Source organism: Phalacrocorax aristotelis, chromosome 3 (genome assembly GCF_949628215.1).
Source record: "Phalacrocorax aristotelis chromosome 3, bGulAri2.1, whole genome shotgun sequence".
NCBI classification, from domain to species: Eukaryota; Metazoa; Chordata; class Aves; order Suliformes; family Phalacrocoracidae; genus Phalacrocorax; species Phalacrocorax aristotelis.
The window spans coordinates 51,931,559-51,944,580 of NC_134278.1; positions in this window are offsets into that span (position 1 = coordinate 51,931,559).

The following is a 13,022-nucleotide window of genomic DNA, read 5'->3' on the forward strand; positions in this document are numbered from 1 at the left end:
CTTCTTTATATGCCAGAGAAACATGCTAGTATTTTTTTTAAGCATAGCATGTTATTATACATTTGGTTAAAATCTGTTGAAACCTATGATTTATTACAGCCACTGCTTGTCCAGGCCAAGAGTTCTCCAAATATGTCATTGTCTAAAGTAAACACGTGTACGAATCTGCTCAGAAATCAGAAGGGGGTAAGTGGAGGGTTCTGCTTGGTATGATTCTGTGCGTATCTATGTGTGCGTGTGCTTGTTAGAGAGAAGAACTAACACAGGGATATATACAGAAGGAACAGAGAGCCAGCCCCAGGCACACAAGGGCTAATAATATGACTTTTAAAAGAAAAGCACATTGATAAAACTATTGGGCTGAGTGCTAACTGAAAAAGAGTGGAAGCTCTGAGCAAGGTAAGTCTCAGCTTGGTTCCCCTGTGTCCAGAGAAGTAGGACTCTGTATACTGGTTTTTGCAATCCTGTATGCAAAACCCTGGGGAATTGGAAAGATTTTGGAAAAGGAATTAAATCACGAAAAATAGATGGTTACAGAAACAGATGATCAGTTCATACTGAATCTCTGAAAATATTCTATTTTTTTCAGTTCATGTGATGGTGACTTGATAAATTAATACAATCTCTGTGTTCCACATGTAATACATATTTTCGATACAAATATACACCTGTATATACTTACATATAAATGTGCAAACTACAATACATATTTTAGACACAAAATAAATATACACGTGTATATATTGATATATAAATATGCAAACTATAACACAAAATACAAACAGTTCTAGGATATCATTTTTGTAACAGTTCTTCAAGTTTTTTTTATTTTGGAATCCTTAATGTGCAAGATTGTTCAAGCCTCTGAAGGCACTCTAAATTTTTTCGATCACTCTATCTTCAAATCTAACAAATTGCCCTGCAGCAAGAGAGCCTGAGCTCTGAGACAGCGTGAAGTTTCTGTTATTCCAGGAGTCGTACGTCCCATACAATTTCTTAATGGGCCTCTACCCTTCTGTAGAAGGATATATTTTTATGCATCCTGGGATGGAATGGGAGGATTTTAAGTTAGGCCTTTTTGCAGATGCTGGATCATTCCTTCCACCACCACAGGGACTCTACAGGGATCTGAGGAACAGTTGCTTGTATGCTGATGAGAACACAAATACGATGCGCATCTCCCCCTTAAAGAACAGGCTGAGTGCAGCCAAGGTGCTGAGGAACAACACAGCACAAAGCACAAGCACAAGTTGCCATACGATCCAAAAGAGGCATGCAGGGTATTACTGTACTGATCCTGAAATACAACTAAAACTGACATCATCTGAAGCCGCCCAGGAAAACAGACAACGGTCTGTTTAAACTCTGAAAGGACCAAATGGGAATGAGACATGACCTAGAGGTCTTCATCTTGAAACTTGGACTGCTAGGGAGTCAGTAGGACTGCCTGCAGGAACGGAAGTCCTTAGTCGTTTCACGGTCTTATAAACCAGTTACACAGTACAGAAATAGAAGGATATTCTACGTCACTTGACAGAAGCACCAGTGGCAACCAGAATGTTAGAAAAAGTTGCAACATGCAGAGCCTGAATGAAATGATCCTTCATTAGTAACAACACTGACTCCCTGATATAATGAGGATTCTTTTGATAAACCAATCTTAAGGCTACATAAGAATAGATATATGTATCCTAGATTAGGTCAAAAGATCCGAACCACTCACCCTCTTCTGAGTAACTGAAATGACATTGATTGAAGTCACCAGGATAAAGATGTAACGGTTGAATCCTTTTTTAAGTTCTTTGCTGTCCCCAGCAGTGAGAGAGCTCTTCATAGCATCTCTTGTTTCAGTGCTGTACTAGGATTAGTTTTTTTATAGTTTCTAAAATTCTTGAGAACACTTCCTGAAAAAAGGGTGCAGTTGGGGAATTCCAGAGAGGCAGTAAAGCCAACTAATGAATCATTTACTGTTGGTCATTGTGTGTATCCGCTAATACAGGAGGAAGAGCTGATTGGAATAGCACAGAAAACAAGAAAGAAAATTATTTGCTGCTTCTAGTCACAAATTCAGGGCTGCTGCCTGCTAATTCTGAGCTGATTAGAGAAACTGAAGTACAAGAGAGATGTTGGCAGTGACTGCTGTAGTTGCTAGCAGTGCCAGCACTGGCCATTCTGTAGCTTTTGCCAAACACACAATCCCTTGCCCAGACCAGCCCAAAGCTGGACTGGTATCAGCAGGATCTTTCCATCTGGACTGCTCCCAAAATGAAGATGACAGAGGGTATTTGTAATGCTTCGCCTTGCCTTTTCTGGTTTCCAGAACAGCGATGGCTGAATAAGCCTAAAGAAACTGAGATGGTGCCAGTTACACTTCATCATGTGTTTTAACGCACTGGCTATAAGGGAGAGAAAGTCTAAGCTTCTACAACGAGAACTTTTCTGCTTCCAAGTGACCGGGCATGCTTTCATGCACAGTGGAAGTGCACTATATTACAGAACTATTGAAGACAGAACGTCTTGGGGTTTCCCATATCTTTTAAAAGAACTGTCCCCTTGAAAAAAGAAGTGTTTTGGTATCTTAAAGTTGGTATCTGGTGTTTTTTCCATAAGAACATACGTATCTAAATGCCAACATACTCTTTATTTGTTAAAATAGAAGTCTCTTACTTCTTTGCAGGGGAATTTTGACCCCATGATAGGTAATAATGATGGGCCTTACAGCTAAGGTGTTCAGATTTGGTGTTTGGAATGTCATGTTCACTCCTTTAGGGAATACTTTATCAATCTGGACAAGGGGATTGAGTGCACCCTCAGTAAGTTTACAGACACAAAGTTGGGCAAGAGTGTTGATCTGCTTCAGGGAAGGAAGGCTTTGCAGTGGGTTCTGCACAGGCTGGGTTGATGGGCTGAAGCCAGTTGCATGAGGTTCAACAAGGCCAAGTGCCAGGTCCTGCACTTGGGTCACAACAGCCCCATGAAACACTACAGACTTGGGGAGGAGTGGCTGGAGAGCTGCCTGGCAGAGGAGGACCTGGGGGTGTTGGTCAACAGCCGGCTGAACATGAGCCAGCAGTGTGCTCAGGTGGCCAAGAAGGCCAACAGCATCCTGGCTTGTATCAGGAATAGTGTGGCCAGCAGGAGCAGGGCAGTGATTGTGCCCCTGTACTCTGCACTGGTGAGGCTGCACCTCGAATACTGTGGGCCCCTCACTACAAAAGGGACATTGAGGTGCTGGAGCGTGTCCACAGAAGGGCAACAAAGTCGGTGAAGGGTCTGGTGAGCAAGTCTTATGAGGACCAGCTCAGGGGAGACCTTATTGCTCTGTATAACTATCTGCAAGGAGGTTGTAGTAAGGTGGGTGTTGGTCTCTTCTCCCAAGTTACTAGCGATAGGACAAGAGGAAATGGCCTCAAGCTGCGTCGGGGAGGTTTAGATTGGATATTAGGAAAAATTTCACCACCGAAAAGGGTTGTCAGGCATTGGAACAGGCTTCCCAGGGAGGTGGTTGAGTCTCCATCCCTGGAGGTATTTAAAAGACACGTAGATGTGGAGCTTAGGGACATGGTTTAGTGGAGGACTTGGCAGTGTTAGGTTAACGTTTGGACTTGATGATCTTGAAGGTCTTTCCAACCTAAACGATTCTATGATAAAGCAATAATATCAGATCAAAACACAGATGTGACACTTTAAACTTCTAGGCATCGTCTCTCACCTCCTATAATTCTGTTGCTCAATTACCATGTGAAGGTCCTGGCAGATAAAGCAGTACTTACAGCAATCTCTTTTTAAAAACTCACACATGTTCAGATGAACATTTAACATATGTTCAGAAGAAAGCACTTTAGCATCAGTCACCGTTCAGTGACTGATATTTTATTCAGTATAAACTACTCAGAATGCAAGAACTGCAATAAAAAGTTATGAAATTAGTTACAAAAGGTATTAGAAGCTCACCCACTGGGGACCTAATACAAATACAACACATGCCTGAAAACAGAAATAGGAAAAGAAAGTCCTCAATTAATTATATGTAGAGGGTATAATATATGTGTGTTGCTGCTGACTGCAAAAGATGAATGTAAGTGTAAACAACATGCTTTCAGAATCTCCAAGAGAGGAAATAGAGCTAAAAAGGCCAAGGCCAACAGAATTCAATATTCTCCATTTTTGTTATAGACCTGTACAGAGTGGCTCAGGTCTATCCATCATTCAGAAATCCACAAGAGAAGGTATAAATTTTTCCCTTCTCAGAGCAGAACTCTACAGCAAGAAAAAAATCGAATCAGCAGTAAGTACTGCTGAGGCATTTTCAGACAGCTAATAACTCCCTCCAGAGCTGCCTAGGTCCAATTTGGAATCTGAGCTGACAATTGTATCTCCCTCCCTCAATTGCTTGCTGAGAAAAAAAAGCTATGCTTCCCTGCAGATGTAAGTAATAATGGATGGTAAGGTCTTTAAGCCTGAAGGCTAAAAGATCTTTGGTTTTTTAAAAGATTGTTCATCTGCTTTTTGGGGAGGGGGAATATTTTAAATTACTCTTTTTAAGAAAGAATCTGCTCTGGTACAGTTTAGAAATCAAAAGTGTACATTCCTAAATACTGAAAATACCATGAGCATACTGTAAACTAAATGAGGCTATTGTCAGCATCACGTTTTTTCTTTTTAATAAAGGCAAAAATCTCATTGACAGCAGCTATAGAAATGTAGAGGAATTCTCTCAAACTTCATCTCCTGACCTGCATTTCTGACTAGCTTACAGAGAGAGTTGTGTCTTTGCTCTATTCATGCTTTGAGCCAGCTGGACATAAGATGAGCTTCTTTCCAGAAATCATGTGGCCACATTAGCACAGTTCTGAGCCCAAGCTAATATATCTTGCCTCACAGCCAGTGTTATTAACTCGGGCTCGGCAACACACGAATCACAGCTACACAGCTGCTACACCGGAGGTGGCTCCCAGCTGGCTGGTTCAGGGCACAGGCAGAGTGAACGTGTCACTGTCCACTCCCATCCATGTAGATACACCCTCAAATGACCCTCGGCATTGTGTGCTGCAACAAAAGCTATTTTTAAGAATTGGTTCTCCAAATAATTGCACTTTTATTACATAATAAAACCATATTGGAAATGAGGCAACAAAATCTTAAAGGATATAGTAGTGTGTTTGTCAACGTAGGCACAACAGTGTGGCACCTGAGCGTGTCTGTAAAACAAATTTAAAAACTAAACAGATCCATGAACTTGCTTTATTTTAAAATTTTTCATTATTATTGAAAATACATATAAAAATTTACATCTTGTCCTGTATCAGGAAACTGATCCTCTGTAGAATGCTTCCACATTGCCGTCTAATACTTGTGACCATGCCACTTCCATTGTTGCCTCTAAAGCATTACTCTCCTCTTAAAACAGCAATGCATGTAAAACGTTTAAAAAGATCCAACTGTCATGGGAAAGATTATCACGTTGCATTAGTTGCCTTGGTTTCCAAACACATTCTCTATCAAACAATGAGGCGAATCAGGAAAGTAAGAACTACTGAAAGAATGTGGTCAACCATGACAATTTCCTTCCTTCAGCTCTTTGCTTGGCATTTCTGAACAGTATTCCTCAAGCAGTGGAAATGGTAAGCGTGCTTTGCTATAGATGCAGGTCCTTCTTCCCTATTCATTACCCTCCCCTCCTCCTGAAAACAGGGGCAAGGCATGCTGTCAGTGGGTCAGTGTGCTGGCTTTGCATCAGACCAAGCCAACACAACTTCTCAAAATTACTTTTCCAAAAGCTTTAAAGGTTTAAAGGTCATTCACAACAGTTCTTTTCACAGTCCTCCCACACAGAATTCCTGAAGAGCTCAATAACAGCCTTTTTCAGGTACTGATGCCTTCATGAGTAAAAGCAGTAATTGAAAGCATGCCAAATGTCATGGTATGTTAGCTGACAATGGGATCTTCACAGGGACTTCCACCTCTCATTCTGTCATTTGCTGTGATTTATCTACTATGTTATATTCCTCTGCTTCTGTACAAGACAGAGTTGAGTTAAATAGCAGGAATGAAAAATGAAGCTAGTAAGCAGAATTTAGGGCTCATACAAGGGTTCATCTTTTGGGTCTAGCTACCTCAGTGTGCTGTTCACAACACTAGTCACCTAGTGAAGAACACAAGTATATACAGTGTACTCCCAACTGTTCTCAGCTCAACTCATGTACTCAGCCTGATATGATTTTGTCCCATTTTATAATCCCCAGTGGATCCCTCCTTCAAGTACTTGTCCAGTCTCCCATTGAGTTCATGTAAATTTTGGCCTTTACAAACTTTGGAAAGGAATCTAACAGGTTGACTGCCTGGCTGGTTTGTCATTCTGCACCAAATATTTAAGAGAGCAAACCAGTCACACACTGAGCTAGATCAAAGATCCACCTAGCCAGCACCCTTGTCACCTAAATCAGCCCACAGGGAATGCCTGGAAAAGAGACAACAGGCAGGACTAGCATGCAAAGGTATTTCACCTTGTAAATCTCCTCAGTCTTCAGCAGTATTTGGCTCAGGAGTTCCTTCGCCAGAGAATGGTTGCAATTCACCTGCCATTTTACCATCCCATCATTCATGTGCTAATCTTTACAGCAGGCTTTCATTTGTACAACCCGGAAAACACAGTATTATTATCCAACTTCAGTATGTCACTTTCCATTGCCTTTTTTTTTTTTTTTTTAAAACAAATAGCTTAGGAATATGTTTAACACTACAAATTTCCATGGAACTCCACTAATGATCTCCATTTTGAAAACAGACCATTTACTCCTACCCTTGATTTCCCACTTGTTAACCATTAATCAATATGAACAACTTCTTATTCCTTGGCAGCTTAGTTTCTTTTAAAAGCAAACAGATCTTCATTCTGATGCAAGACCATCAACTGCAAGTACATTAAGATCATTATTTTAGAATGGCTCTTCTGTAAAATCAGTTTCAAGTGGATCATGTACAATGGTGATCAAGAACCAAGTCCAGAGTTAGTTTCTATCCTGTAGGTTCCCTCAAATTTATGGCACCAAGAATTTTAGTCTCACAATTCCAATCAATATGACATTTACCTAGAATACTCAAGAGTACTTAGACAATTTTTACTTTTTTGCTTTCTGCTTTTACAGTGTCTGATTTTTGTCATCAGGAGGTGATTGCCACCATCTAGATAGTACAGTCCTAATAAGATGTTTTCTGTTTAGAATTCATATTAGTTGTATATTACTTGTTATAAAGATATATTTTAACTCTGATTTGACTCAACATCCTCAAAAGGCTTTTTTTCACCTTCCCTATATAATTTATACACTGGTGTTAGAGTGTTTTAGTGTTTATCCTCCTTCCCTCAACTGTCTAACATGTACAGTATTGCACGATCCCTATTTAAACTAGCTATTCTTGTTCTCCTCTTCTGGATTTGGGGGTTTTGGTGTTTATGGAGCAATAGAATTTTAGTACTTAGAGATGCACACACAGATAACTGAGTCAGTGCATCCTTCTGTTGGCTATACAATGGGATTTATTTGTTCAACTACTCTTCACTATGTCCTACCTCGCTTTTGTCAATTCTGTCCTGTTCTTTGAAGCTACAGATTGCGTTTATGATTTTACCCACATAATATGCACTAACATTGAAAAAGCAACATTCTAACAGCTTGTAGTAATATTACAGTAAGAAAAACAAATTTGTATAGCATTTACCCTCAGGCTTCAGCAATCTGATTCTTGTTTTTTATACTGGGTGAGAAACACTTTCTGTAGGTCAGTGGGCATACCTACAAAAGCACTAAACTACCAGGAATTCCAAATTGCTGCCAAGTTACACCTCAATAAAAGCCTACTGAATTAAGACTCTGATGTTTCTGATGCAGATTGACTAATAAGTGTTTTATTTCCTACACTGCCAACCACTTTGGCAGTTCTTGAGGTGTGTAAAAATATTTTTAACAGCACTTCACTAACAAGCAAAGCGATGTTCATGTACAAAGAAAACAAAACGCAATTCAATAAAAACATTTCACTTTAATCAAAAGTAAGCCCTGGAAGCATTGATAAAAATCAGTAAATAAATATGAAACAGAAATAACCTTCTCTTTTACATAATTGTATAAAAAAATTCCAAGTGCCTTTTATATCAGTTTTAAACATACGTTATACAAATACAAAAAGTTACTAATACCTGTCCAGAAGCAGAACTGGTTTCTCAGTTATTTTTTAAAATAATAGTAAAGCAATTTGTCCTAAGTTTCTCCTGCTGTCAACTCCTCTCATCTGCTACCTCAGCCCAGGGAGTAGGAGAGAAGAACACTCCCGCCTGCATCCTCTCCCATGGACAGCATGGTCTGGGGGAATGGCAGAAGTGGTGCCGTTTGCAGTGTACGTGCATGTAAGGCAGGCATACCAGGGCTCTCAGCAGCAAGCACCTGCCCTTGCCTGCCTCTTCTTTACCTCCGATTCCCCAGCCCTTCCCAGTAAAATTCCCCTTTCACAGCTGAGATGCACTGGGTGGTAGGATGTTCTCACATGCTACTTCTCAACTTTCCCTGCTCCTACCATGACAGATCTGGCTCTGAGTGCCTGTGGAAATGAAACAGAAGAGACTGGGGAAGGAGAGGCCAGGTAACAAGCACCTGGGCAGACTACCTTGTGTAACAACTGAATCTATGACACCTAGACTGGCACAAAGCCTCCAGACTCTTGAGCACAGAACTCAGGGAACATCTAACACCGTCTTTATCTTCTCTATGCTGGCATCTGACTCCAGCTGCTAAAAGAAAAGCAGAAGTCCAGCAGACTACGGTAGGATCACCTGTGCCCAAGACTCCCTCCCAGCCTCTCTGTTCCCTCCTCTTACTGTGCTTTTACTATGCTTATTCCAAGAAAACAGGAGTGACACCATCTAAATTAAGAACTGGTGGAAGAGAAAAGGCTCCTTCACTCAACTTCTTCCTTCCCTCCATCCTACTGTACTGCATCTCACCCCATAGTCTTAGATTAGACATAGTAAACAGAATAAGCACTGTGGAAATAAAGCACCCCTTACTATACGCTACTCTTCTCTGACTGTGCTTTGTCTAACTGGGTTGCTGGGATTTCCTTATATGATTTTTAAGGAGGTTTTTGAAAAGTCCAACACACAGATGCAAAGGAATCCAGCAGGTCCTTTGTTTTGGTTTTTTTTTTTTTGGCAACACCTATGAGCTGGTTTGGCTTGCAAATTCCTAACAGGGAAATGGAAATCATCCTCTGTAATGCAATCAGCAAACTACCTTTGTCCTGGGGCTGATTCACCTTTTGTAACCCTTGCTAGAGTCAGAAATACACACTAGTGTCTCACAAGCTTTCTCCTGCATCTCTCTGCACCTCACAACACTGCATTATTACATTTAGCCATTTCACATGGTAACATTTTACTGAGGAGTCTCTTCCGATATCCACAGGCAATCACTTTTTGTCACATCATTGATTTTAGTTACACTTCCAATTTAAAATAAACCTAGGAACTACAACACCCTTCTCCTGAGGCAGTCAAGTCAGCAAATAGTACAGATACATAGACTATATGTATACTCTGTGTGTGTGTGTATACATGCACACATAGAATCTATCATAATTTTTAAAATACCAACTTCTGTGTTTTTTTCACTATGTCATACAAAAGGTTTTCAACCAGAGGCACAGCTAAACAGACAAAACTCAAGAACTTAAAACAAAGACTATCTTACCCTGTGTTTTTACAAAAAAACCCACCAAACCTTTTACTTATATACACTAGTGCCAGGGCCTCACAAAGAAAGTGTTCAGGAGGGAATGAAGAAATGGTAACTGCCTTCTGCAAAAGGATTGAGAAAGAATTCCAAACATGAAGATAAAAATAAAAAGAAATGGAAAAATGAGACAAAGTAGAAAGCCAGAACTTACTCATTATGTGTTTCAGTGAACTCTGATTTCCTGTAATGCACCTTAACTGCAACGTTTATTGGCTAAAATAGATAGTCCAAGACTAACTTCTGCAACTAAAATTTGCAGAGGCCAAAATAAAATACGTATAAATTGCAAGTGAACTCACTGAAACTGACAACTGATTGTTTAATGTTATTTTGACCTTTAAGATAAAGTGTACGGAGATAATTAACTCTAGAAGAACCTCAAGGAAGGGAAGAAGGACATAAATTTAAAACAACTGACATATATCCTTGAGGATCAGTGTTTATGTACCAGATCAGCAAAATGTCCTAAACTGATGCCCCAAAGTCGAGCCATCTCATTATAATCTGAAAACCACACCTCCTAACTAGAAAAAGCCCCCTACTTGAATAAGCTACTTGCTCTCTGAGCATGGGTAGCAAATTTAAAAGGAGCTGTACCTTTAAGATGAAGCAAGAAAGTTAACCAATGACTAGCTAGGTGGGGAGGGAGTCAATATTAGGTGTTACTGACACATTTAACTGGATAAATACCCACTGAGATTTTGACCAGGTGTGCTAGCTTTGTGGAGTTACCGCCTAGCACCTGTCTTTGCGCAAATGGAATAAACAAGTATCTCGGCTCTGTGTGTAAGACTGGCAGGTAAAAGAACCCCGTTTGTGAGTCAACAAAACTAGTGCATACATATTACGTATGTAGATCTCAAACACAGTCATTTATTTTGACTTTACCATTTGGTCGTCACTGACTCCAACTGACCTAAGTGCCACCTAGGTACTTGCCTCTGGCAGCACACACACATAAATCTGTTCCAGCACTGACAGGATTGTTAGCTGAGGCCTCAGAAACCCAAAACCTGGATTCTCAAAACACGTGTCTCCACATTTATCTCATCAAGCAGTTCAAGCTCCCCAGCAGACTCCAAGGACAGCCTCTTTTTCAGGGGTAAGTTGTTGAAATACTCTTGCCAGGATATGAAAGACCAAGGCAAACCACTAATGCCTGTAGCAAGTTTAGCCCGACAATGAGGTAGTCTCTTTTAAAATGCATTTGGCACTAATGCACCAGAAATTTCCCATCACCCAGCTGCACACCCTGACTCATGATAACTAGGAAACTGAGATGACCCCAGATACTACATGACACTTAGGCTGGTATAAAAGCAAACATATGTACCAGCTCCATCAGCAGTTCATGCTGATCTACAATCTAACACAGGCTGATCTGCCACCCATTTATGTTCTTGTAAGGGCTTTCTGTAGTTTTAGTTAAGTCACTTACCCTCCTCCCATCTATAAAAACAGAACGATGGTATTAATGTAAAGTTACAGAAGCACTCTCAGTTCTGACAATTTTTAAATATGTATTCAGAATAGAAAGTTTATTATGCTTTATTCAGGAAAAGATTTGTTAAAACAAGAAGAATTTTATCTAAAGACAGGAAGACCTGGTGCAAAAATGTAACTGCCAAATACAGGGATTTAATAAATTAGTAGTTAAGAACTATAAAAAGACTGGGTTTACTACACATGTATTCATATTATACAGCATAAGATCAACTAGCTAAAGTTACCAACATTTACATACAACTTTAAAAGTTAGAAGCTCATTAAAAACATCAGAAATGTTGAACAAGGTCTCTAAGCATACTTTTATTTATCTATCTCCTTCTAGTGGCAGAACATGAAATCAAATACTAAAAAACTTATTTTTGTTATTTTCTAAAATGGTTAAAGTACAGCAGCCCACACTAAGTAAATGATACAAACTGTTATTTTAAAATATCTAATAATTAACACTTGTAATATACCAAACATCTGTTCCACAGCTATTTTGCCCTGTCAAAAGTAAATGTCAAAATTAAAGCCTTTGCAATTTGCCTGATCAAAAGGTAACATGGACCAGCACCTTCTTCTGTACTTCAAACTAATCCAAATTTACAGGCTGTTCTTACTACAGCAGTGTGCAGTATTCTAAAACAAGCTCTGAGAAAAGAAAAATTAAAAACATGAAGCTTAACAGAAAATGACACAAAGCCTAATGCTGGCTTCCCAAAGAAAAACCCTACTAAACTTACCTGATGTGTTTAAAATCAGTGATTTTTTTAGGAAAAAGGAGAAACACATTAGATTACATATATCTGGACATTGGTAAACACCTGATACAGTACTATGCTGAGAATTATGTTTATCTTATATAAGATGGAGATAAGTAGAGGCTGGAAGAAAATATATAGTGAACTTGCTTGGGATCAGTTTTTATGTAATGTTTTAATTAATGACTTCAACACAATGAGTAGGAAGATACTTTTGGCACAAAACCAGAACCTAGCATAGAGAAGGAAAACAAGGGAGAATTACATTACAAAAAACAGTATGAGACTGAGAATTATGTAGTGCAACATCTGTACATATAAAAAAAGAAATTATCACATTATCTTAGAAATCCCTATCAGATAGAAGTGAGACAGGAGCATATCTGAACCCAACAACCAGAAAGCATAAGGCACAGGCCATGGAAACAGCAAATACAATTTAAACACGCACAACGCAAAAATTTCCCTTTCTTCTGCTAAAGAAGGGTCTGGCAAGATTTAATCTATAACGGTGCACACAAGGCTAGCCTTTAAGAGAGATATCTGGAACAGGTGCAGAGGTGGGCTCTTAGGATGAAGAGCGAAACCAGGACTCTGTCTAGCAGGGACGAAGCACCTTGTTCAACCTGGAAAACGAGGGCCCAGCATCAGGGTGTGACTCCGCTCTGGACAACTGCTGGGTTTGTGGGAAGCCTCGGAGGCAGAAAGCTTCGGGCACACGAAGCCCGCTTGAAAGAGAGCTTCTCAGGCCCTGCAAGGCGCTGCCTGACCCACGCGCCCCACCTCAGCCTAGTGCGCCGGGGAGCCACCCCTCCTCCTTCCCCCCGCTCCCGCAGTCCCTCACCTTCCCGACGGCCCGGGGCTCCTCCCTGGCCCAGCTTCATCCACCTTACCCCCCCCCCCCGCCCCCGGGACCGCTCCTTACGTCCCGTCGCTTAACGGTCGCTCAGGCACGTGCCTCACTCCCGCCTCCTGCTGG